General features: G+C 47.0%; 1 non-coding gene across 1 annotated transcript; it reads right to left on the reverse strand.

Moving 5' to 3' along the window:
- Positions 1-971: 971 nt before the first annotated feature.
- On the reverse strand, positions 972-1,044 carry Trnam-cau (transfer RNA methionine (anticodon CAU)). The gene has a single exon. It is a non-coding gene; the product is annotated as a tRNA-Met (tRNA).
- Positions 1,045-21,903: the final 20,859 nt, after the last annotated feature.

A 21,903-nucleotide genomic window follows, 5' to 3' on the forward strand; every position in this document is an offset into this window, starting at 1 on the left:
TTCTATGCCATCGGTCTATGTGTGTGTTTTGGTAGCCCCAGTACCATGTTTTTTTTTTTTTTTTTTAACCATGGTTCTATAGGATAGCTTGAGACTGGGCGTGGTCATACCCTCAGCATTGCTTGCCATTCCCAGTCTTTTGTGCTTCATCTGAGCTTTAGAACTGTTTCTCTTTTTCTATCTCTGTGCAGAATGTCATTGGATTTTCTTATCTTTAATTATTATTATTATTATTATTATTATACAGTTCAGTTGTTATCCTCCTCCCGGTTCACCCTCTGACACCTCCTCATCCCATTCCTCCTTCCCCCTGTCTCCAAGAGGATGTCCCCTCCCCCAACCCTACCCTCTAGGCCTCCCCACTCCTTGGGATCTCAAGTCTCTCAAAGGTTCAGTGCACCTTCTCTCACTGAGGCCATATACAGTCCTCTTCTGTATATGTATCGGGGGCCTCATATCAGCTAGTGTTTGCTGCCTGGTTGGTGGCCCAGCGTCTGAGAAATCTCAGGGGTCCAGGTCTTCCTATGGGGTCTCCCTCCTTCTCATTCTTCTCTCTCTGTTGGTTGGGCATGAGTATCTCTGTCTCGGTCAACTGCTTGTTGGGCTTCTTGGAGGGCAGACATGCTAGCCTCCTGCCTGTAAACACACCCTAGCATCAGTAACAGTGTCAGGACTTGGAGCCTGTCACTAAACCTCCTTTCCTTTAGTCTGTTGTCCATTTTTGTCCCTGCAGTTCTTTTCCACAGGGACAATTCTGGATCAGAGATTTTGACTGTGGGATGGCAACCCCATCCTTCCATTTGATGCCCTGTCTTTCTACTGGAGGTGGACTTCTACAAGTTTCCTCTCCCCATTGTTGGGCATTCCATCTAAGGTGCCTCCCTTAGAGTCCTGAGAGTCTCTCACCTCCCAGGTCTCTGGCGTATTCCTGAAGTTGCCCATGTCCGTTCATTCTGCAAATACACTGTGGCTGCCCCCTCTGAGGTTTGAACTCAGGACCTTCAGATTATGAGGCTGACGGGCTGCCTACTGCGCTAAGGAGGCACCCGCCATTGGAATTTTAATGGGGATTGCATTGAATCTGCAGATTGCTTTTGGTAACATAGACATCCTTGCAGCATTAATTTTGATTTTGTCTGTCCATAAGGTCATCATCAGCTTGATTCTTCGCCATTTAAACATTTTTTATTGTAAGGTCTTTCATCTTCCTGGTTAGGCTTATTTCTAAGGTACTATTTTTTACTCTATTGTGAAAGGATTCTTTTCCTGATTTTCTTCCTCAGTCTGCTCATTATTGGCATATAGGAAGGTTACTGATTTTTGTGTCTGACTGCTTTGTTGAAGATCTCAGAGCTTACTGGGGGGCAATCTACAGCCCCCCTCTAAATCTTTTAGTCTTATTTTATTTAATTGGTACGAGCGGCTTTACTGCAGGCATGATTTTTGTAGCATGTGAGTGCCTGGTGCCTGTGGAGGTCAGAAGAAAGCATTGAATTCCCTACAACTGGGAGTTATGGGTGGTGGCTGTGAGCTACCTTGTGGGTGTTAGGAACCAAACCCAGATCCTCCACAAGAGCAGCCAGTGTTCTTAGTCACTAAGCCATCTCGCCATGACCCATGAGCTCAGGATCTCTTGTTTATAGGATCGTGTCTTCTTCTACAAATAGGAAGTATGTGACTTCCTTTCCTATTTGTATATCCTTCCTCCCTCCATCCACCCTGTCTTCCTTCCTTCCTTCCTTCCTTCCTTCCTTCCTTCCTTCCTTCCTTCCTTCCTTCCTTCCTTCCTTCCTTCCTCCCTCCCTCCCTCCCTCCCTCCCTCCCTCCCTCCCTTCCTTCCTTCCTTCCTCCCTCCCTCCCTCCCCCCGTCCCTCCCTCCCTTCCTCCCTCTCTCTCTCTCTCTCTCTCTCTCTCTCTTTCATCTTATTGCTCTTATTAACACTTCAAATACTATACCAAATAAGAGTGGAGAAACTGGGTACCCTTATCTTATTCCTTCTTTCAGTGGGTGCACTTTGAGTTTCCCCCCCTTAGTATAAATGTTAGATAGAAGTTTGTTGTATGTAGCCCTGATTATATTGAGGTATGTTCTGTCTAGTCTTAGTTTCTTCAGAGATTTTTTTTTTTTTAATCACAAAGGGATGCTGAACATTGCTAACGACCTTTTTAAGTTATGTGATTTCTGTCCTAAGGTCTACTTGTGATGTGTGATCTATTAGATCAGTGTGCATATGTTGAACCATCCTTGTGTTCCTGGAATGAAAACCAATTTGATCACGGTGAATGAGGTTTTTGGATGTGTTATTGAGGTAGGTTCGCTATTTATTTTATTAGGGATTTGTTTTTGTGTGTATTTACTCATATGTGTGAGAGGAGAAGAGGTTCCCAGAAACCTATTGAATGATGAAATTCCAAAGTCTTTTAGAATTCTAAACATTGTCACCTCTAAGAGAGTTGAAGAATGAGTCTTCTTCAGGAAACCCACACCTGCCTAGGCAGTGTGGCGCACACCTTCCCAGCACTGAGGAGGCAGAGGAGGGCAGTTCTCTGAGTTCAAGGCTGGGATGGTGCACAGAGCACATTCCAGGACAGCCAGGGACACACAGAGAAACCATGTCTCAAAAAAAGACAAACAAAACAAAACAAAACAAAACAGAAGAAGAAGAAGGAGGAGGAGGAGGAAGAGGAGGTGGTGGTGGTGGAGGAGGAGGAGCAGATGGCTAACACACTTGTACTTCTGGACATAGCTTGTTGTTTTCTGAATGCCTTCCCCCCCCCCCAATTTTTATTAAACTCCACCCCTGCTTTACACAGGCTCATCCTGAAATTTTCTTCTATATCAAAGCAAAAAAAAAAAAAAAATCACAGTTTTGTCTGAGTGGAGATTTCTTCAAAGAATTTCTCAGGCTGCTGTCAGGGGCAACACGCCACATGCCTTGGTCCTCACATCTGACATCACACATTGGTGTCTGCAATGACAGGCTGGAGGACAGAGGCTCTCTCATGAAGAACGGGATCCCTAGTAAAAGATGATGGGGCCACTTATGTAGGCTTTCCAGCCAATTGCAGATACTCGCTGCATTGCTACACTGAGACCTGGTGAGCCAGTCACTGTAATCTGGACACTGAAGCTCCTGACTGCACCCAGGCCCACTGTCGCATTTGGTGGCTGGAAGGAACCTTCTGCATACGTGTGATCTTGGACCCGTGTGAGACCTTGAAGCATCCTGCCTTGATTATTTTAAAAGACATTGTCCCAAGAAGCTATGTGGGGCTTCCAAATGTCAATACCCTTCAGTAAACAGTGTTGAAACCCACTTTATGTCTACCTGGTCATCACAAGGGCTCTTTTTAGCTCTCAGAGTCTAACAAGCATTGATACAGATCTTTGAAGATTTTTACTTGTGCCTGGAAATTTAAATTTTGTTCTCGGTGACAATCCATCCTTGTCTTTCTTGGTGTGATGACCACCTTCCACCCTTGGGAGAATGTCTGCCAGACACCTGAGCTGCAGAACCAGTAATGCTGATCTGTCTAGAGAGATGATGCTCTTGAAGGAAGTGGTCGGCTGCTGGTGGTGAGTCAGAGCACACGTTTCCTGAGGATGCTGCTGCTTCTCAGCCCAGGGAGAGGGCTCCACACACACCCATTTGTTGTATGTCCCATGAAGATGCCCAATCAGATGCAGACAGAATCGTTTAGGTGACAACTGGTAGAGCTGACATCCTCATCCCGAGTGGAGCCAGATTCCACAGTCACACACCGTTAGACTCAGTGCCAGCCAACGACAGGACAGCCTGTGCTGAAGGATCAGTGAGGACCAGTATGGACATTGGAGGAGGCAAGAAGATCATCTCTGGGGGAGGTGGTAGGCACAAAGGGATATGTGCTCTTGGGGAAGAAGGTAGTGGCTATGAAGCAGGGGTGTGCATCAGGGGAGTCTTTATGGAGTCTGAGAAGCCTCTGCTGCTTGTGGGGCTTGCTGTGGTCACATGACAAGACTGATGTTGGATGGGTGGGATTGGGGTACCAGGGAGCTGCATCAATTCTCACGCTTCCCACTCAACGTCAACATTCCCTGATCTCTAGAGCAGAGGCAGTCAGACCCTTGCACTGAGGAGCAAGAAGGAGAATGGATTCCTAGTTACTGACTCTGGGATATGGAGGCATCTTGTCCAGTACACAAATCAGAGCTCAGCTCGGGGAAGAATCATCCTCAAGGGCGGGGGCAGGGAGAGGCGGGGGGGGGGGCTGTGGCTTTGCTGCAGATGGCTCAGTTTGTGCCATTTTGAATGGGCAGTTGAGTCCCCACCCATACATTCAGTCAAATGTGGTCTAGGTGTGTCTGAGAGACGATGAAGGAAAACCGCCCTCCACAAAGGAACAATGTATCAGGGAGCACAAGTATTGGACTAGATGCCGAACTAAGTTAAAAAAAAAGAAATGAAAAGTAACACAGTAATTGGAATTATAGTTCAATAATTGGGTTAAGTGGGATTAGTGTTGGCTGAAGGGAATTTGCATTCTAATGTTGAAAAAAATCAGGAAGAAAGAAACAAACAGCACAAGCCACTGTGTCGTTCGTTTGAGATACCGCTGGGTCTGCTATGCTAACGCTCTGCGTGTGCTTGTGATATCTTCTTGTGATGTGTAGATGCCATGTTTTTCTGGCATCATATGTATATTGGGCTTACACCTCTGAAACAGGGGAATGGTGTGGGCCTGGACAGTCTCACTGAGAAAGTTTCTTAAGTAGAAAATTTTATTTATAATTACTATTACTATTATTGTTGTTGGTCAACTTGATGCAAAGCTAGACCTACCTAGGAGAAAGAAATATTAACTGAGGAATTGTCTTCCATGGACACTTCTGTCAGGCATTTTCTTGATTGCTGATTGATGTGGATGCCACCCCTGGGCAGGTGGTCCAGGTGCTATACGGAAGCAGGCTGAGTAAGGCATGGGTGGGGTGAGGGGTGGGGGTGGGGAAAGAACAAGTTGAAATGCAGGATTCTCCCATGGCCTCTGCTTCTGTTCCAGACTCTAGGCTCCTGCCTTGAGTTTCTGCCCTGACCTCCATTCACGATGGACTTGGTAAGCTACCTTTCCTTTTCTAGTTGCCTTTGGTCACCGTGTTTTTTTCACGCCACAGAGAGCAAACTAGGACAGTTAACTTATGCTGTGTACCAAACCAGTTCAAAATCACAACTAAATAACAGGTGATGACTATCACAGGGCTCATGGTTTTTTTTTGGGGGGGGGGAGTCAGACACAGGGTATTTCTGGGGTCAGACCTTGGGTTGTGGTGACCTGGCAGTTTCTACTGGTGCCTGGGACAGTGAGGTGGCTATGGTCATGGGCGTTGAGGATCTGGGAACAACGGGAGATAGAAATCCGTTCTAGACCAACACTATGAGGTGGTTCTCAGTTACCATGATTCTCTTAGATGCTGTTATCAGCTCCAGAAAATGCCCTGGCATCCTGTCAGCCAGACCAAGCACTCCTGTAACTGTCCCCTGTCCTGCCACTCCTCAAGGTCCCCCTGCCCTCCACTAGAAGACTTGCCATTTTCTTATGCCTCTGTGTTCTGAAAATCCCTGACTGGAATGTGAAGTTTGTCTCCCTCTTGCTGAGGGCCTGTTTCCATGAAAACACCTTCACTTTGCTTTTGTGCTTAAGCCCCCGATGCTAAACACACATTAAAACTATTTATTGGCTTTTAATAGAAGAGCCCTTAACCGTGCAGCCAGAGTGAATTTGTGGGTTAATTTAGCACATGGTCCCCTCAGTGGCTCGGCAGAAACGTTCTCTGGAAGGCGCGGCTGCTATTGCTGTGTAGCTGAGCACAGCTGATGAAAGGGGTTCTAATGCCTGCTGATTGGATCTGAGCTTGAAATTAAATTGAAGTGTAGGGTTTCTGATCACCTGTCAGAAGGAGGGGCTCACCTGTTCCCTGTAATATTGAGACTGTCCCGATGTACGCTGTCGGGAGGCTTTGAAGGTACCACTGTGGATGGCTCTGAGCCCAAAGTGGCCAGCCCTGTTCTTTGGGAGACGTGATCTGCAGACCAATTTGTCAAGAGTGTGAAGGCCTTGATCCAGGCAAGCGGAATATTTAGAAAGACAGATCAGAGGACATGGCGTTTGCTCCCCACTAGGTTGTTCTTGTGTATTAGCCCTGGGCCGTCTCACTCCAGTGACTCCCCTCAAGTCAAAGTCTGCGGAGGAGGAGAAACAGGACAGCTCAAAGGGGTAGTGGTGGCCGCTATGACTTGGTAAGGTCCGGGTGAGCTCTGTGGGGGATGGTGCGAACTTCTGGGACCTGTACTCTTTCTGCTCTGACTTGCGGTGGCCACAGCAGGCCCATCTCGCTATTCTTCTGTGACTTACTTTGGTTAGTAAATGCAATGACGATGTCAAGGTGCTGGCTGAGGTCTAGTGGAATTCTGCGTTCTCTTTGGGTGCTGTAGGACCAGCCTCCTGGAGGATAATACGATGGAAGAGGCAGATAGGGAGGCCCTAGGATTCCCTCAGTGAGCCTGCGTTACTTAGAGCAATCTTCTGGCTTTACCTGAGTAAATCAACTGAGATTAGACTCTCTCAGTTGGCCCCTTGTTCACGCGCAGATTCCAGGCTCATTTTCAGTTGCTGGGCTTGGGATATTTGCCATGCAGGAATAGATGGCTGGCAGACAAGACTGGAATGGGGCTGGTTTGCAGTTTACCAGGAACAGGGAGGAGGAGCCAGAGAAGCTAAAGGGAGGGGAGGGGAGGGGAGGAGAGGGAAGGGCCTGGGGTGAGTGCAGTCAACCACCTCTGCATCACCTGTATCTCTCTCTAGGGGGCGCTCCAGCCCCTGAGGGCACACACACTAAGGACCAAGAGGAGAGAGGGAACCTCCTTACAGCCTGCTTGCTAGCTTGATCGCTTCCACCTCCTGCCTGCAGAGGGGAGAGCCGGAAATGGCAATTTGGAAATTTAATTATAGCTGCCGAAGACATGTATGCTTCTTAAAATAATTTTATTTAAAAAGCCCTCAAAATATAGAGCCTATTTCACCCCCGCCCCTCTATCTTGTGATTAATTCAAACCAAATAAAGGGAACCTGTGAACTTGTATTGACACCCTATGGGGAGTTTTCATTTGCAATACCTGTAAACCTTGAAATCTCAATTTGTGTCAAATAAGCTCCTACAGGTACAGTCTCGGCTCTGGCAGTAGCGTGTCACATTCTGTTCCATTTAAATAAATTACATACTCTATCACGGCGGCATTATTCCGTCTTCTAATCAAATTGGCAATCTGGCGAGTCCTGGCCGACTGGGCCTGCTGGGGAGGGGCAGGCACGCAGCACTGGGCAGGGAGCAATGTAAATGCTGGCAGCCCTGATCAAGAATGAAATCAAGATGTAAATAAAGCTATAAATGAGGGTGAAGCAGCTGTGGCCCCAGGGGGATGGCTCCCCTCAGCTCCTCAGGGTTTCTTGGCTGTTCCTTCATAGGTGCAGCAGGTGTTTACTAAGACTTCCCTAAGCCATTCCCGTGGTCACGTGTAATGGTGGGAGGGGCAACGGGTGCATGGAGACAAGTGTCTGCCCGCATGTGGCTTCCATCCCTGGGCACAGCTAAATATTAAGGGCTGGAGCCTGGGAGTCCCCAGGTGGTTTTAGACATGTGCATGTGTTACGCTTGTGCATATGTGTGTACTGTGAATGTGTTCATACATGTGCATATATCTATATCTAATCTATATCTGTATCTGTATCTGTATCTGTGTGGCATAGGTGGGTACACCGGTATGTCTTCATTGGTACATGCCTGCATGTGTAAGCTGTGTGTGCATGTGTACTCCTGCTTGGATGTTGTGCCATACGCATAGGTGTGAAGGACTAGAGAGTCAAGAGACTTCAAGCTGAAGATTAAGGTGTTAGTGGGGCTGGCTCCTTCTAAGGCATTTTTTCCTAGCTTGCAGGTGCTGTATGCTACTTGTGTTCTCATTCACCCAGTCATTCATTCATTTTTCTCTGTCTCTCTGTCTTTCTTTCTCTACTCATTCTCCTTCTCCCTCCCTCCCTTTTAAAAATCCTAATCTCCTCTTTCTCCTCCTCCTCCTCTTCTTCCCCTCCCCCCCCCACAAATCAGGGTTTCTCTGTGTAGCCCTTGCTGTCCCCGGAACTCACTCTGTAGACCAGGTTTGGCCTCGAACTCAGAGATTCACCTGCCTCTGCCTCCTGAGTGGTGGGATTGAAGGTGTGCGCCACCACTGCCAGGCTCAGAATTCAGTATGTTTATTTGGTGGTAAGGGCACAGCTTAGCCTATAGCACGTGGTGGTATGGTATCAGAGTAAGAAACAACTCCCCCTGCTCCTGGATGTTAGTGTAGGTCCCGGAGGTTGTCATCTGTCAGGTTGTTTTCCTCGTCTGTTGAGATGATGGATTCTTATTTTTTTAATCTACCAACACAATGAATTGCAGTGACTGATTTTCAAATGTTAAAAGCCTTACCCCGTTGGGACTAGCTCCATTAGCTGATGTATTATTACCCTCTTTGGATATTATTGGAAATAATTTTTTAACGTTTTTTTGTTAAAAACTGTTGAATTTATGTTTCCTAGAATATTTGTAGGAGTTTTCTTGAAATGTCTTTTTCCCATTAGAGCAGCGTTGGTCTCTTGGGATTTTGGTGAATTAACTACTCATTCTTCAATTTCCTGGAATTATTTGAGCAAAAATCAGTATTATTTCTGCCTTCAACACTTGGTCCGAATTCACTAGTAAATTCATAGAGGCTTGAAAGTTTTCCTTGGGATATCTAATACAAAGTAAATATAACACCTCACACACACACACACACACACACACACACAGACACACACAGACACAGACACAGACACACACACACACACACACATGCATGCATGCATGCATGCATGCACGCACATTGACTATTCAGACTCTCTCTTCCTGGGCGAGTTTTAGTAGTTGGTTTATTTTCATTTTAGGAACTAGACCATTGCGTCAAGCTTACACGAGCAAACTTGCACACTTTATTTCTTTCTCTCTTAGGATTCCCTGCGGGGTCGTAGGGTCTCACCTCTGTCCTGATGCTGTTTGTTTCTTATTTTATTTCTTTGTTAGTTTTTAGAGGTTTTGAGTTTTACTCACCTCTGAGACCCAGATCTTGGTTTTATTGATTTATTTTTACTTTTATTTTTTCTGCTTTATTTATGAATACCTCTCTCACCTTTTCACCTTTAGCTTTGGGAGGCTGGACCATACTCTGGCCTGAAAGTCTCTACATAGCTCAGACTGGCCTTAAGCTCACAGCAATATGCTTGCTTCCACAACCCCTTCCTGTTCTTTAGAGTAAGACAAGAGGTTCCTGATTAAGGGCTTTTTATATATAGTAATACGGCTGCACACTGATGTCTGTGGGGGCCTCTTTCCTGGCTGCTCTGCAGACAACAGACCACAGCTACTTAGTTCTGATGGAGGTAGAGCTTAGAGTCTCCATAGGATCAGTTTCACGCTCTCACATGCCTTAAATTCTCCCACAGTTGCTAATAACAAGGGATGCATTGTAAATGCTATGCAAATGGATGGTTAAACACTTGCCATTGTTTGGGAAACAATGAAGAGAAAAGACTATGTGCATGTTTAGTACAGACAAGACTAAGAAGAACCAACCAATTCCTTGGTGCCAGGTCTGCTGACATAGAACCTGCACATCAGCGCTCACTATCAGTACTCAGTGCCTGACCCGTCCAGCAGGTCCAGTTATTCGAGGGTTTCAAGGAGACCTTCTCCTAAGAACCAAATGGTGGGGAGGGAGAAACGAGAACCAAGTGCAATGAACAACACACGGAAGCAGTCTGATTAGCATCAAGGTATCGCTGTATTTAGCAAGGCTCAAGGCTTTTATTAAATGCACAAGCAAAAGGGGAAGTACTTCTCAGCAGGAGGAATGGGGCAGTGGAATTTTTTCTTTTGGCGACTACACGGGGAAGCAGGAACTTGGTGGTATCAGGGTACATCTTGTTGTCAGGACATCCGGCGCTGACTTAGGGCTGGAACAATCTGTGGTGTGTCGGTGGCCTGCTTTTGACCCCCTTTTCTTCTGGGGGGGGGGAGAGGCCCAATTCAGAGATCAGGACAATTGTGTTGTCTTAATAAGCTCCCAATATTTAGTGATTCTAATTCTACTCCCATGCCAGGAACCATTTTCTTCATTTCATTCCACTGTTTGGGTTTCATGGATTTCATTGGTGGATTTACTCAGTTCTTCTTTAAGGTCCTTGAAAATATTCATAATAGCTATGCTCAGGTCCCTGTTTTCTGCTTCAGCTATATTACCCTTCTTGGGGTCTACAAAGGGTCTGTACTTACAGAGCCATCTCTCCAGCTTCCCTCCCCCAAACTTTTTTATTTAACTTAATGATTTCTAAAATAGCTTTTGGTTACTGGTTTCTAATTTAATTCATATCATCGGACATTATCATCTATCTATCTATCTATCTATCTATCTATCTATCTATCTATCTATCTATCTATCTATCTATCACCATGATCATCTATCTATCTATCTATCTATCTATCTATCTATCTATCTATCTATCTATCTATCTATCACCATTATCATCTGTCTGTCTGTCTGTCTGTCTGTCTGCCTGCCTATCTATCTATCTATCTATCTATCTATCTATCTATCTATCTATCTATCCACCTATCTATTTATCTATGTTTTACCTTTTTTTTTTTGTTTTTTTTTTTGTTTTTTTGAGACAGGGTTTCTTTGTGTAGCCTTGGCTATCCTGGAACTCACTTTGTAGACCAGGCTGGCCTCAAACTCAGAAATCTGCCTGCCTCTGCCTCCCAAGTGCTGGGATTAAGGTGTGTGCCACCACCGCCTGGCTATTTTCTTTTCTTTAACACAGGATCTCACTGTGTATCCCTGGCTGGCCTGAAATTCACTATATAGAACAAACTGGCCTTAAACTCATAGAGATTCACCTGCCTCTGCCTCAGAAGTTCTGGGGTTAATGGTGTGTGCCAGCCTGCCCTGCTACTTGTATTTTAAAATTACATTTTTATTTTTGGGGAGTATCATGCATATAGTATATTTTGATGGAGCCTGCTCTCCAGTCGCTCCTCTCTGATTCACTGCTCTTATTCCCCCATCACTTTCTCTTCCAGCTTTATGTGCTCTGTTTTTAAATGGTGCTGACTTAGTGCCTGTGTGTGGGAGCATCTCCCGGAGCATGCATGGCCTTGCACCACCCCAGTATCTATCAGTTGATCCTCAACATTGCCTGTTTTGGTGACAGACACAGCAAGTCATGGGGGAGAATTTGTATTTTGTGCATGTGTGTGTGCTCTACAGCTTTGATTTGGGTCCAGTTGTTTGGCAGTGTTGGCCAAATGTTTGATAGCTTTGCCCATTTTAAAACTTGACTAAATATATACATATGCACATACCTATACATGTGCGTATACATGCATATATATGTGGAGAGCGCAGGGGGATGGATGTCAGGTGCCTTATCTTGTTCTCTTCTGCCTCACTCTCTCTATACAGGCTCTCTCCCTGGACCAGAAACTTATTTTAGCTGGGCACAATCTGCCTGTCTTTGCCCTTCCAATGTTGGGGTTGCAGCCACGTGCATCCTGCCCAGTTTTTTTTTTACACGGGTGCTGGGGATTAGAACTCAGGTCCTCATGCTCCCAGAGTACTGCTCTTCTTACCCCCCCCCCACCTCCCCAGGTCTAGGTTTGCTGATTAATTTTAGCTCTCTTATTCACTCAGGTAAGGCGAGGCATGTTGAAATGTATACACTGTGAATTCCACACCTAGATAACGTGGATGTGTATCTTGTATCTGCTTCAGATTTATAACCCTACTGCTCAGAACACAGCTGCCCAGTTGTACCCCTCCCAGCAGCTTGTTACACCCCCCTGAAGAGCTGGATTTTTTAGTATCATGAAATGACCCTTGTCTCCTCCAGTGCCAGGTGGCACCCCTGGGAAGAAGGCACCGGAGACCCTTTGTGACTCAGTTTCTATGATCTTATACCTTCAGGCTTCATGGTGAGTAGATTCTTGGGATTGTTTTCTTTCATCTCCAGTGAGTGCTGGTAGAGAGGTCTCTTACCTGAATGGAATCATCAGGGAATGTTTGGTTAGGAATTGCCATATGATGGAGGTCCAGGGAGTGTAGAAGCTAACCGTGATGAAGCTGGAAGTTACAGGATGGGTCAGTGGAGGATCACAGTCTCTTTACCAGGGAGCTCTCCATGGTGTTCAAGAGACTGATATCCCTGTCCCTCCTGACCATTCAACCTACACACTCCAAACTTCCAAACAGAGGCAGTCATGTTCTGAGGTCCTCAAGTATCTTTTGAGTATGGGAGGCTCTTATTTGTCACACTGTGGTTAGCAGGGGTGCTCTTCAGGGAAGCCTTGTCATGCATTCCAGATGCCTCTGAATAATGAAGTATTTCTCTTTGAAAACAAATAGACTCCCAGTGTGACAGTAGACAAGTGTGGACACTTAGTCCCCTAAACGTGGTATTGCTAACTCTTAATAACACTGGGCATTCTGTACCACCCTACCCCACAGCTCAGACTGTCTGCATGTCTCCTGTTCTCCAGCATGGACCTTGTGATTGAAAACCACCCCCCAATAGCAGCAGCTCCCAGGAAGGCGGAGGGAGGGTGGGAGGCCGCCTGGTCTGCAGAGGGATGTCAGGATGCCTGGGATGCTGCAGGGCCTGATAAGTGGGATTTATCCTCGGGAGCGTAATGAGAGTTGACACCTATTTCTGACATGACTGTATCATAGATTGCTGGGGGGCAGGATAGCATCGCCATTCCGAGCAGGCAGAGATGTATTTGCTGAAGGTGAAAATGTCATTTAAACTGTTGATACCTTTCAAATTGTCTTGGCAAGATGCCACAACTAGCCCAGGCCTTTCCCAAATAAATGTGTACAGTCTGAAGTTCCTCGCTGAGAATGGCGGCATGGGGTGGTCATGTTACTTCTCTGCCTGTCTGCCTGGTAAATTCACACTCTGTGCTGAGGGACTTTGATGGGCTATGATAATGACGTGCAATCAATGCTGCTACAGGCTTTGCTCCTCACACCCCCCACCCCCTCAGCCTGCGAGAGGCTGTTCTATGGTCTAGACCTGGAGACATGAGCTGGGGACCTGCAGCCATATTTTTCTGGGTTCCTGAGAGGCCTGTCTCTGGTGCATGTATGAAGGAGAGGAAAATGACTACCCAGTTGCCCCATGGAGAGAAAAGGGGGGTTCACGAGAGTAGCTCTGGGTGTCTCTGGGAGGAAAGGACCCTCCTTGGGAAGACTTTGATCATGGCTATGGGCAGTGGACACGTGGCTCAAACCTGCTGGCTCTTCATTATGGTGATAATATGTTTCTCCATTGCCTAAGTGCACGGAGATGTTTGGAGGAAGAAGCTGCGTGGAGCAGCCTTCCTTTCATAGTGTGTGTTAACTTCTGTGCTGCTGTAGACAAAACATCCCATAGAAACACCTAGAGATGAAGGTTTCTTTTGGCTCAGGTTTTCAGGAGGATTTTCATGTCTACCATGGCAGAGAAGGCAGGACAAAGGTCCCCTGTCTGCGGAGGCAGCAGCAGGAGGTGGAAGTGTGTTACATTGTAGCAGAACAGGAAGCAAGTTCTGAGCCAGAGTCAAGGAAAATTATAGCCTTCAACAGCCCACCTCTGGCAACCTACATATGTCAGCCATATCTAACCTTTTAAAGGCTGCCATAGGCTAGAGAAAGAAAACATCTAAAACACGAAGCCGTGGGAGCACATTTCAGACTCAATCCGGTAACATGCCGCCCCACTCCAACCCATCCATATCCTTCTTCACTTATCCATAGCAAATCACCTGAGCTGGGTCTGGTGGCACAGGCCTGTGATCCCAGCTACTCTGGAGGCTGAGGCAGAAGGGCACAGAACAGGGTTCACGGGCAGTGTGGTCAACGCAGTAAGATCATGTCTTAAAGAATGAGGCAAAGGAGCTGCAACTGCAGCTCACTGGTGTTTGTCTAGCTTATTTTGAGGCCCTGGGTTCAGTGCCATACCAAAACAAAACAAAACAAAACAAAACAAAACAAAACAAAACAACCAAAGCAAAAACAAACAAACAAAAAACAAACAAAAAACAAGACAAAAATTTGAGCCGTGTATGTGGTCAGGAACATCCAGACAGCATGCTTGGTGGGGCTTGGATGACTGTATCACAATATGGTAGATATAGGTGAGACCAGCGAATGAAGACAAGACAGAAAGCCAGGGACCCTCATGAGCCAGGCTGGTTCTTCTTACAGGGACTGACTTCTTACTGGGCTCCTATGAGAACTGCACGAATCCCTTCGGAGGGTAGCACCATCAGGATTCAACAAACGTTAGGAACTAGAGGGTGAGGTTTGAAGCTTAGGAGCCATTTAGAGACAATGTACGTCCAAGGCACAGCACACTCTGATAATACCGTTGAGCAAGAGGCTGCTGGTCTCAGTGGTACCATGGGCAAAGAGAACCTCTGAATCCAATTAGACCAGCTTGAGACCCATGGTGGTTTGAATATGCTTGGCCTATGAGAAGCATCACTATTAGGCCATGTGACCTTGTTGGAGGAGGTGTGACCTTGGAGGAGGTGTGGCCTTGTTGGAGGAGGTGTGGCCTTGTTGGAGGAAGTGCATCACTGTTTAGGTGGGCTTTGAGGGCTCCTAGTGCTCAAGCTCCGCCCAGTGCAGAAGAGACACTCCTAGCTACCAGCAGGAGAGTCTTCTCCTGGCTGCCTTTTGGATCAAGATGTAGAACTCTCAGCTCTTCCAGCACCATATCTGCCTGCACGCTGCCATGCTTCCTGTTTCGATAATAATGGACTGAGCCTCTGAAACTGCAAGTCAGCCTCAATGAAATGTTTGCCTTTATAAGAGTCGCGGTGGCCATGGTGTCTCTTCGTAGCAATAAAACCTTAACTAAGACAAGACCTCTTGGAGATTAAAAGATCAACGTTTTCTATTATGGAAAACTTCAAGCGGGCTTAACAGGGAGGAGAATGATAAACTCTCTTGTGCCTTTTGTTTTTTGAGGTGTGTCTATACATATGCAGTGGCCAGAGGAAGACCTCGGGTGTCCTGCTCTATGCTTATTCCTGTAGGGTCTCTCATTGAACTTGGGGCCAGACTGACGGCCAGCAAGCTTCAATGAACCTCATATCTTCACCCTGTCACCATTCTGGAGTATAGGCTGGCATGAGTCCATGCCCAGCTTTTTACTTGGGGGCTAGGTAGGGATTTGAACTCAGATCCTTTTGCTTGCACAGCAAGTTTTCTTCCCCACTGAGCCCTCTCTCCAGCCTGAGACTCTTCCTCTCATGGGCACTCTTCTCAGTGAAAACCTCACCTCTGAGCCCAGGGGTGACCTGCTTTCCCAGCCTGACCCCTAGGTGTCCTGTTATGACATCTTCAGGCAGGAGCCTTGTCCGTGGTCATTTAAACATAGAAAGGGGTTACATTGTATCCCTAAAAGATACAATGATGTTAAAGCATTTTTAAATGTCTATGTTATTATTCTCACAACTAAAAGTTGTCTGCAGTGGCTCTATACAAAGACAGCGTCTCTGGAGCCATAAGAACCATGTTCAGAGTTCATGCTTTCTCCGATAACTTGCTGGTCCACAGGCAGCCTTTGGGGGTTGTTATATCACTTAATGTCACGGAAGTCATTACTCTGTACTGCTCCCTCCATGCCCCTCCATAGCTCCTCCATGGAGTCTATTTGTCAAAGAAGCAGAGGCTCTTGACTGGCTGACTTCCCTACTGTTGGATCTTGCTGGTTACATCCTGCAGGGCTGCTGGCATGCTCTCCTGTCTCTAACACCTGATAGGCTTCAGTCTTACTCTTTGGGAGAGAACACTTCATGGTTGGTTCTGAGTTCCTTGTTAGGATGCATGCGATGCTCACCTGTGCCCTTTTGTCAGGCAGCCACTGCTGATGGTTAGGAACCAGAGCTGTTTTAAATGAGGAGTTTGCAACAAGGCCACACCCTACTTCTGTCCTCCTCTCCTGTGAGACTTTACTTCTGTTAATGTTATCAGTCAACTGCTCTGTCCAGATAAACCTTGTGGGTGAGTGAAGAGAAGCATTCCCACTGTTTTCAGTTTCAGGACCTTTAGTATCCACGGCCTAGGAGCTGGATCTGCAAACCCACAGGCTTCTAGCTGCAAACCCCAAGAGCGAGGAGCCTGTTGCTCCAGGCATTAGAAGCTGAACACACATGACTTCATGTATTCAGGTCAGAGGCTTATTGTTCTGGGCTTTAGCAAGCAGCAGTTTGGCATTTTGAAGCTATTGTAATATTCTGCTGGCTCTTGGTGGCTTGTGGTACCAGTTTTGGATCTAGAATGCCAGAACCATCGTCAGCCCTTGAGAATGGCGAGTGTTATAGTCTTCAGGCCTGATGTATCAGAAACTCTTGGCCCTTAAGGTTTAAAAGCTTCCTGGAATTCTTCCAGTGATTGATGGCACCTGGCGGTTTCTTTTCTGGTCTTTTCTCTGTCTTCAGCCTCTGCTCTCTGCCTTACCTTGTGAGACTCTAAGGAGCCTCAGCTACTGGGACCCCCTGCTAGCCCTCAGTGAACTACGAGGAGCCAGAGATAACAATGCAAAAGCAAGAGGAGTTTATTGTTCCAGTGTGCTGGGGCTGTCCTGCTCCCAAAGGAGAGGCAACCCAGGCAGCTCGTTTGGCAAATTTTTATACAGTTTCCAGAAGCAGAATAGAGCAACAGCAACTAGGCACAATATGATTGGTGGAACAGTGTGACCTTTAAACTGATTGGTCCTTAGGGAATGAGGTAGCAAGGGCTTTCCATATCTGCAGGTGGCCAATGTCTGTCTGTTCGGTTGGTTGTTCGGCCCTGCGGTTTTCCTAATGAATGTAATCAGCCCCTCCCTCCCAGGAAGGGAGGGGTGCCTACGTACTCCATTGACCTCTCCTTTCTGGGAAAGGAGGGGCCTTCATGTTCTGGGGCCTGGTGGAATTTTCCAAAGGCTCTGAGCTGACCTCCTCACCTTCTCTTTACTTCTATCACCCCTTCTTGACCCGGTGCTTCTGTCTCTGTGCTTTGTTTCTATGCTCCGGACCTTCCAGCTGTCCTCTGACACAGGCTTTCTGGACCACAGCCGACCTGCATGTAAATGAAGGGCTGTGCTTGCACCAATCACAGCACTATCCCTCAAGCGAATGAAAGACCATGGTTGCTTCATTTCCAGCATAGTCCTTCTGCTGCATCACCAGCGGAAGTTCTTCCTCTGGTGTAGGTAACAGGGTTATTTGGAGTTCAGAGTTCTGGGAGTTAGGGCAACAAGGTCTGGCAAAGTTGCCTGAAACAGTTACAGCTAAGGTGATGCTTTTTAGAGCATTGCCTAAAGCTGCTCATTGACAGGAGGCAGTCGTGATTGCAACATAGTTTCCTCAAGGCATCTATACGCTGTGCAAAGCGATTAGGCTGACATGGAGGCAGTCTCACTGGCTATTTGGCCACTAATCCTCTGCTTAAGGCTACCATACATGAGGGAAGGTCTCACCAAAGTGCCTGTTCTTGAGTTTCAGCCCTTTATTGGAAACATTAAAAGGGGGCTTAGAAAAGATCCAATGGAGGCTAAAACACAGAAATACAGTTCTCATAGCATTCAACAGCACTAAACAGTTATTTACTCAATTTGTTCACTTTACATCCTGCTCACTGCCCACCTCCTAGTGACCTCCTCCCAGAATCCTTTCCCCACCCTCCTCCCCTTCTCCTCTGAGTATGTGTGTGCCTCCTACCCAGTATTCTCCTCCCACACACAAGTCTCTGTGGGGTTAGGCACATCCTCTCCCACTGAGGCCAGACAAGGCAGGCCAATTAGAAGAACATATCCCATGGACAGGCAACAGCTTTTGGGATAACCCCCACTCCAGTTGTTTGGGACCCACACGAAGACTAAGTCGCACATCTGCTACATGTAGTGAAGAGGGTTTTTTTTTTTTTTTTTGACAAAGTCTCTCTCTATAGCCCTGGCTGTCCTGGAACTTGCTATGTTGACTAGTCTGATCTCAAATATACAGAGATCCTCCTGCCTCTGACTCTGCCTCTGGTGTGCTGGGATTAAAGGTATGTGCTACCACACATGGCCAGTTACACAGTCTTGAACAATGTGTGAAGGTGCTGAACTCCTGCCACAGCATCCAATGAAAGCTATGTCCCAGCCAGGCATGGTGGCACACGCCTTTAATCCCAGCACTCGGGAGGCAGAGGCAGGCAGATTTCTGAGTTCCAGGCCAGCTTGGTCTACAAAGTGAGTTCCAGGACAGCCAGGGCTATACAGAGAAACCCTGTCTCGAAAAAAAAAAAGGAAAAAAAAAAGGAAGGAAGAAAGAAAAAAAGAAAGAATGAAAGAAAGCTGTGTCCCTCTACCTGTCTCATGAAGAGCCATTTTACTTCATTCACAAGTTGCAAACTTCCAGATGTAATTTATAAAGGAAAGTTGGATATAAAATGCATGTCTGACTGTTGCCTGTGAACCAGAGGGCAAGCTTTTATTTTTCCCTTTTAAAGTGATGCGGGGGATATCTCCCAGTCTCAGACATGCTAGGGGAGTGGTGAGCACCCACCACTGAGCTAGCTGTGTCTGCAGCATGCTCCCATGCTCTTGAACTCTCAGGTTTTATGTTTGTGTCAAGGCACTGCACTGTTTGCCTCGACTGTCTCTTCTGTCTTTAGGTTAGGGCCATTGGAATGGGCTCTGGTTACTGAAATGAAAGCAGAGCTGTTCTTTGATGGAGCTAAGAAATTTAGGACAGACACAGGAGTAGGCAAAAGCAACAAGACCCTTCAGGGGCACAAACACCCCCTGGAGGATGGAAAGCACACCCATAGAGCTGAAAGTCTCCCAAGTGCATTGGCTTTTTGGATCCTCCACTTTTTTAGGGCTCAGCTGGACTTGTTGGAAGAAGTTGCCCTTCTCCTGCCTTTCTGGAACCCCCCTTTCTTCCTCTTTTTTTTTTTTAAGGTCTTCTCCTTCTTCTTGGATAGACTGTGACCTTGAGTGTTTTGACTCTTGATTCCTTGGGATTCTAGGCAGGAAACCTTCCCAGGGCATGTAGAACTGGGGGAGAACCTGCTCTCAGGGAAGAGAGTGAGGTTCATCTTCTCCACAGTCTTCAGCAACCCTAGAACCTGGCTTGTGGTTGAGCTTAAGGCAGAGCTCAGAACTAAGCTGGGTCCTTGACCACCCTGGCCATGTGTGGAGGCACAGCAGCACCTTGACAGAGGGAGTCAGAGCCATAGAGCTGCCTGGATTTGGGGTGTAGAGTCGACACTTCTAGGAGCCTTCCTGCTCTCTAGGCACAGGTGAACCCCAAAGGTCAGATCTTCATTTCTAATTTGCCCAGACAGGACCCTTGTTGAATGGCCAGTGTCCCCATGACCTGAGCTATGTCCTCGATGGGACAGCTTAGGGCAGGGGTCCCTTAAAATTTCCCCTTCAGCATGGATACTGCCCTCCTATGAGCCCCAGGTTGGCCCCACCCTGGGGCAGCGGTGGGAAGAACATAGCCCCCAGTTGAGCTGTTCTTCTTGCTCTGGGAGAGCTGATGTAGTGGCGGCCAGGCTGGGCGGGAGCAGCTGCTTTTGTTGATTAGTTTCCTTCAAACCCTCCTCTGGCTTCAGGAACCTGCTGGAAACGAGGCTGGGCTGGGCAGCAGCCGTGAAGAGAAGATAATCAAGACAAATGAGCCGTCTGGAAGCCCATGGACGTGGCTGCACTCAGGCCTGGCACTCCTTCCAGACACGATACAGCCCCAGTGGCCATCAAAGAGGGTATCCTAGCTGCTCGACTGCCTAGAGACTATGGTGTCTCCAGTCTTGGCCATTTCCTCCTGTGCAGCTGAAGGAGACCGAAGATTCCGTTCATGTTTGACATTGTCATAGTTCTTGTCCCTGGCAGCTGGCCCACACATCCCTGGCCGAGCCTGCGTCCCTGGATGCTCTGTGGCCATTTTGCATTTATTTTTTTTCCTGCTTTGAGATAGAAGACTGGAGATAGTTTTGATGGACTGCCTGTGCACTGGGCTGGTTGCACAGGTCGTGCCAAGGCTTATGGGTGCTGGTTGGGTCACAAAATGGTGTTCTAGGGTTCTATGGAGTACATCCCACCTGCTATGGATTACATAGATTGTATGGCCGGGCTGGAGAGGACACTGCCGAGGCCATAGGCTCTGGATGAACCATTTGTGTGGGTGTAGGGGGTTAGTTTGTATTCAATGATTTCCTATAGAGGAGGGCCAGGACCAGTTGGACAAGGAAGAAGACTTTAGGAAGAAGACTGGGTGGGAGCAGGAGGGAGTTCTTTGAATCTGAGATGAACAGGTGTTACATGGGACACTTGGGATGATCAGTCCTGGACCAGAGGTGGCTTTTGTTTTTGTTTTTGTTTTTGTTTTTTTTTTTTTTTGTTGTTGTTGTTTTTGTTTTTGGAGGAGGTTTTAGGGATGATGAATAGTGAATTCATCATGTCCTTCATTTCCAGCAGTTTCTGTACTTGAACCAACTAAAGTTTGGAAAATTTGGAACAAACCTCTCCCACCCCCCGCCCCCGGAAAGACCTGATCACACACCATTAATTAATCAATTTGTTCATTCATGCCATGTGCCTAGAGTTTCTTTCTTTTTTTTTTAAAAAGAATTATTTATTTATTTTACGTATATGAATACACACTGTAGCTGTGCAGATAGTTTCGAGGCTTCATTTGGTTGTTGGGAATTGAATTGAGGACCTCACTGTAGCTGTCTTCAGATGCACCAGAAGAGCAGAAGAGAGTGTCAGATCTCATTAAGGGTGGATGTGAGCCACCATGTGGCTGGGATTTGAACTCAGGACTTTCGGAAGAGCAGTCTTACCCACTGAGCCATCTCTCCAGCCCTGGAGTTTCTTTCTTGCCCTTTGAGCTCACTGGTAGAGGGGACTCTGTTCTTAGGGACCCATGTGCTGGATAGAAATGAGTGTGCCTTGTCCTCTAGAATCATGATGGGTCCCGGGGCTTCACAGACTCACACAAGGAGTCAGTTGCCAGGACTCCAGGGCATGTCCTGGGTTCCTAAACTCTGTCTATCACACCCTTGTCTGGAATGATTAATCCTATCCATTTGAGATTAAGACATATCTAGGGGATTAGTAAGGCCCGTCTCTGGGTGTTAGATTAAGAGGGCTCTGACCAAATCAATGGACAGAGTCAGCATTATTGAGAGGCGATAAGAGGAGGTGTGTGTGGGGGGTGTAGTGGAAGGAAGTAGGTTGCAAGAGGAAGTAGGTCACTGGGGACCTGTCTTCTATCTTGTGTAGCACACTTCCTGAATTCCCATTTCTCTGCTTCTTAGCAGAGGAGCTGCCTGACAGCAGGCTCAGAGTTCTTTCTGTTATGGACAATAGCCTATGCATGGCTTCCTCATAGTTCCATATGTTTCCTTCATATGTGTCTTAGTCAGGGTTTCTATTCCTGCACAAAACCTCATGACCAAGAAGCAAGTTGGGGAGGAAAGGGTTTATTCAGCTTCCATTTCCACACTGCTGTTTATCACCAAAGGAAGTCAGGACTGGAACTCAAGCAGGTCAGGAAGCAGGAGCTGATGTAGAGGCCATGGAGGGATGTTTCTTACTGGCTTACTTCCCCTGGCTTGCTCAGCTTGCTTTCTTATAGAACCCAAGACCACCAGATGGCACCACCCACAATGGGCCGGGCCCTCCCACCCTTGATCACTAATTGAGAAAATGCCTGACAGCTGGATCTCATGGAGGCATTTCCTCAAGGGAGGCTCCTTTCTCTGTGAT

Source organism: Mus caroli, unplaced genomic scaffold (assembly GCF_978045245.1).
Source record: "Mus caroli unplaced genomic scaffold, Mus_caroli_1 scaffold_16, whole genome shotgun sequence".
Classification (NCBI taxonomy): Eukaryota; Metazoa; Chordata; class Mammalia; order Rodentia; family Muridae; genus Mus; species Mus caroli.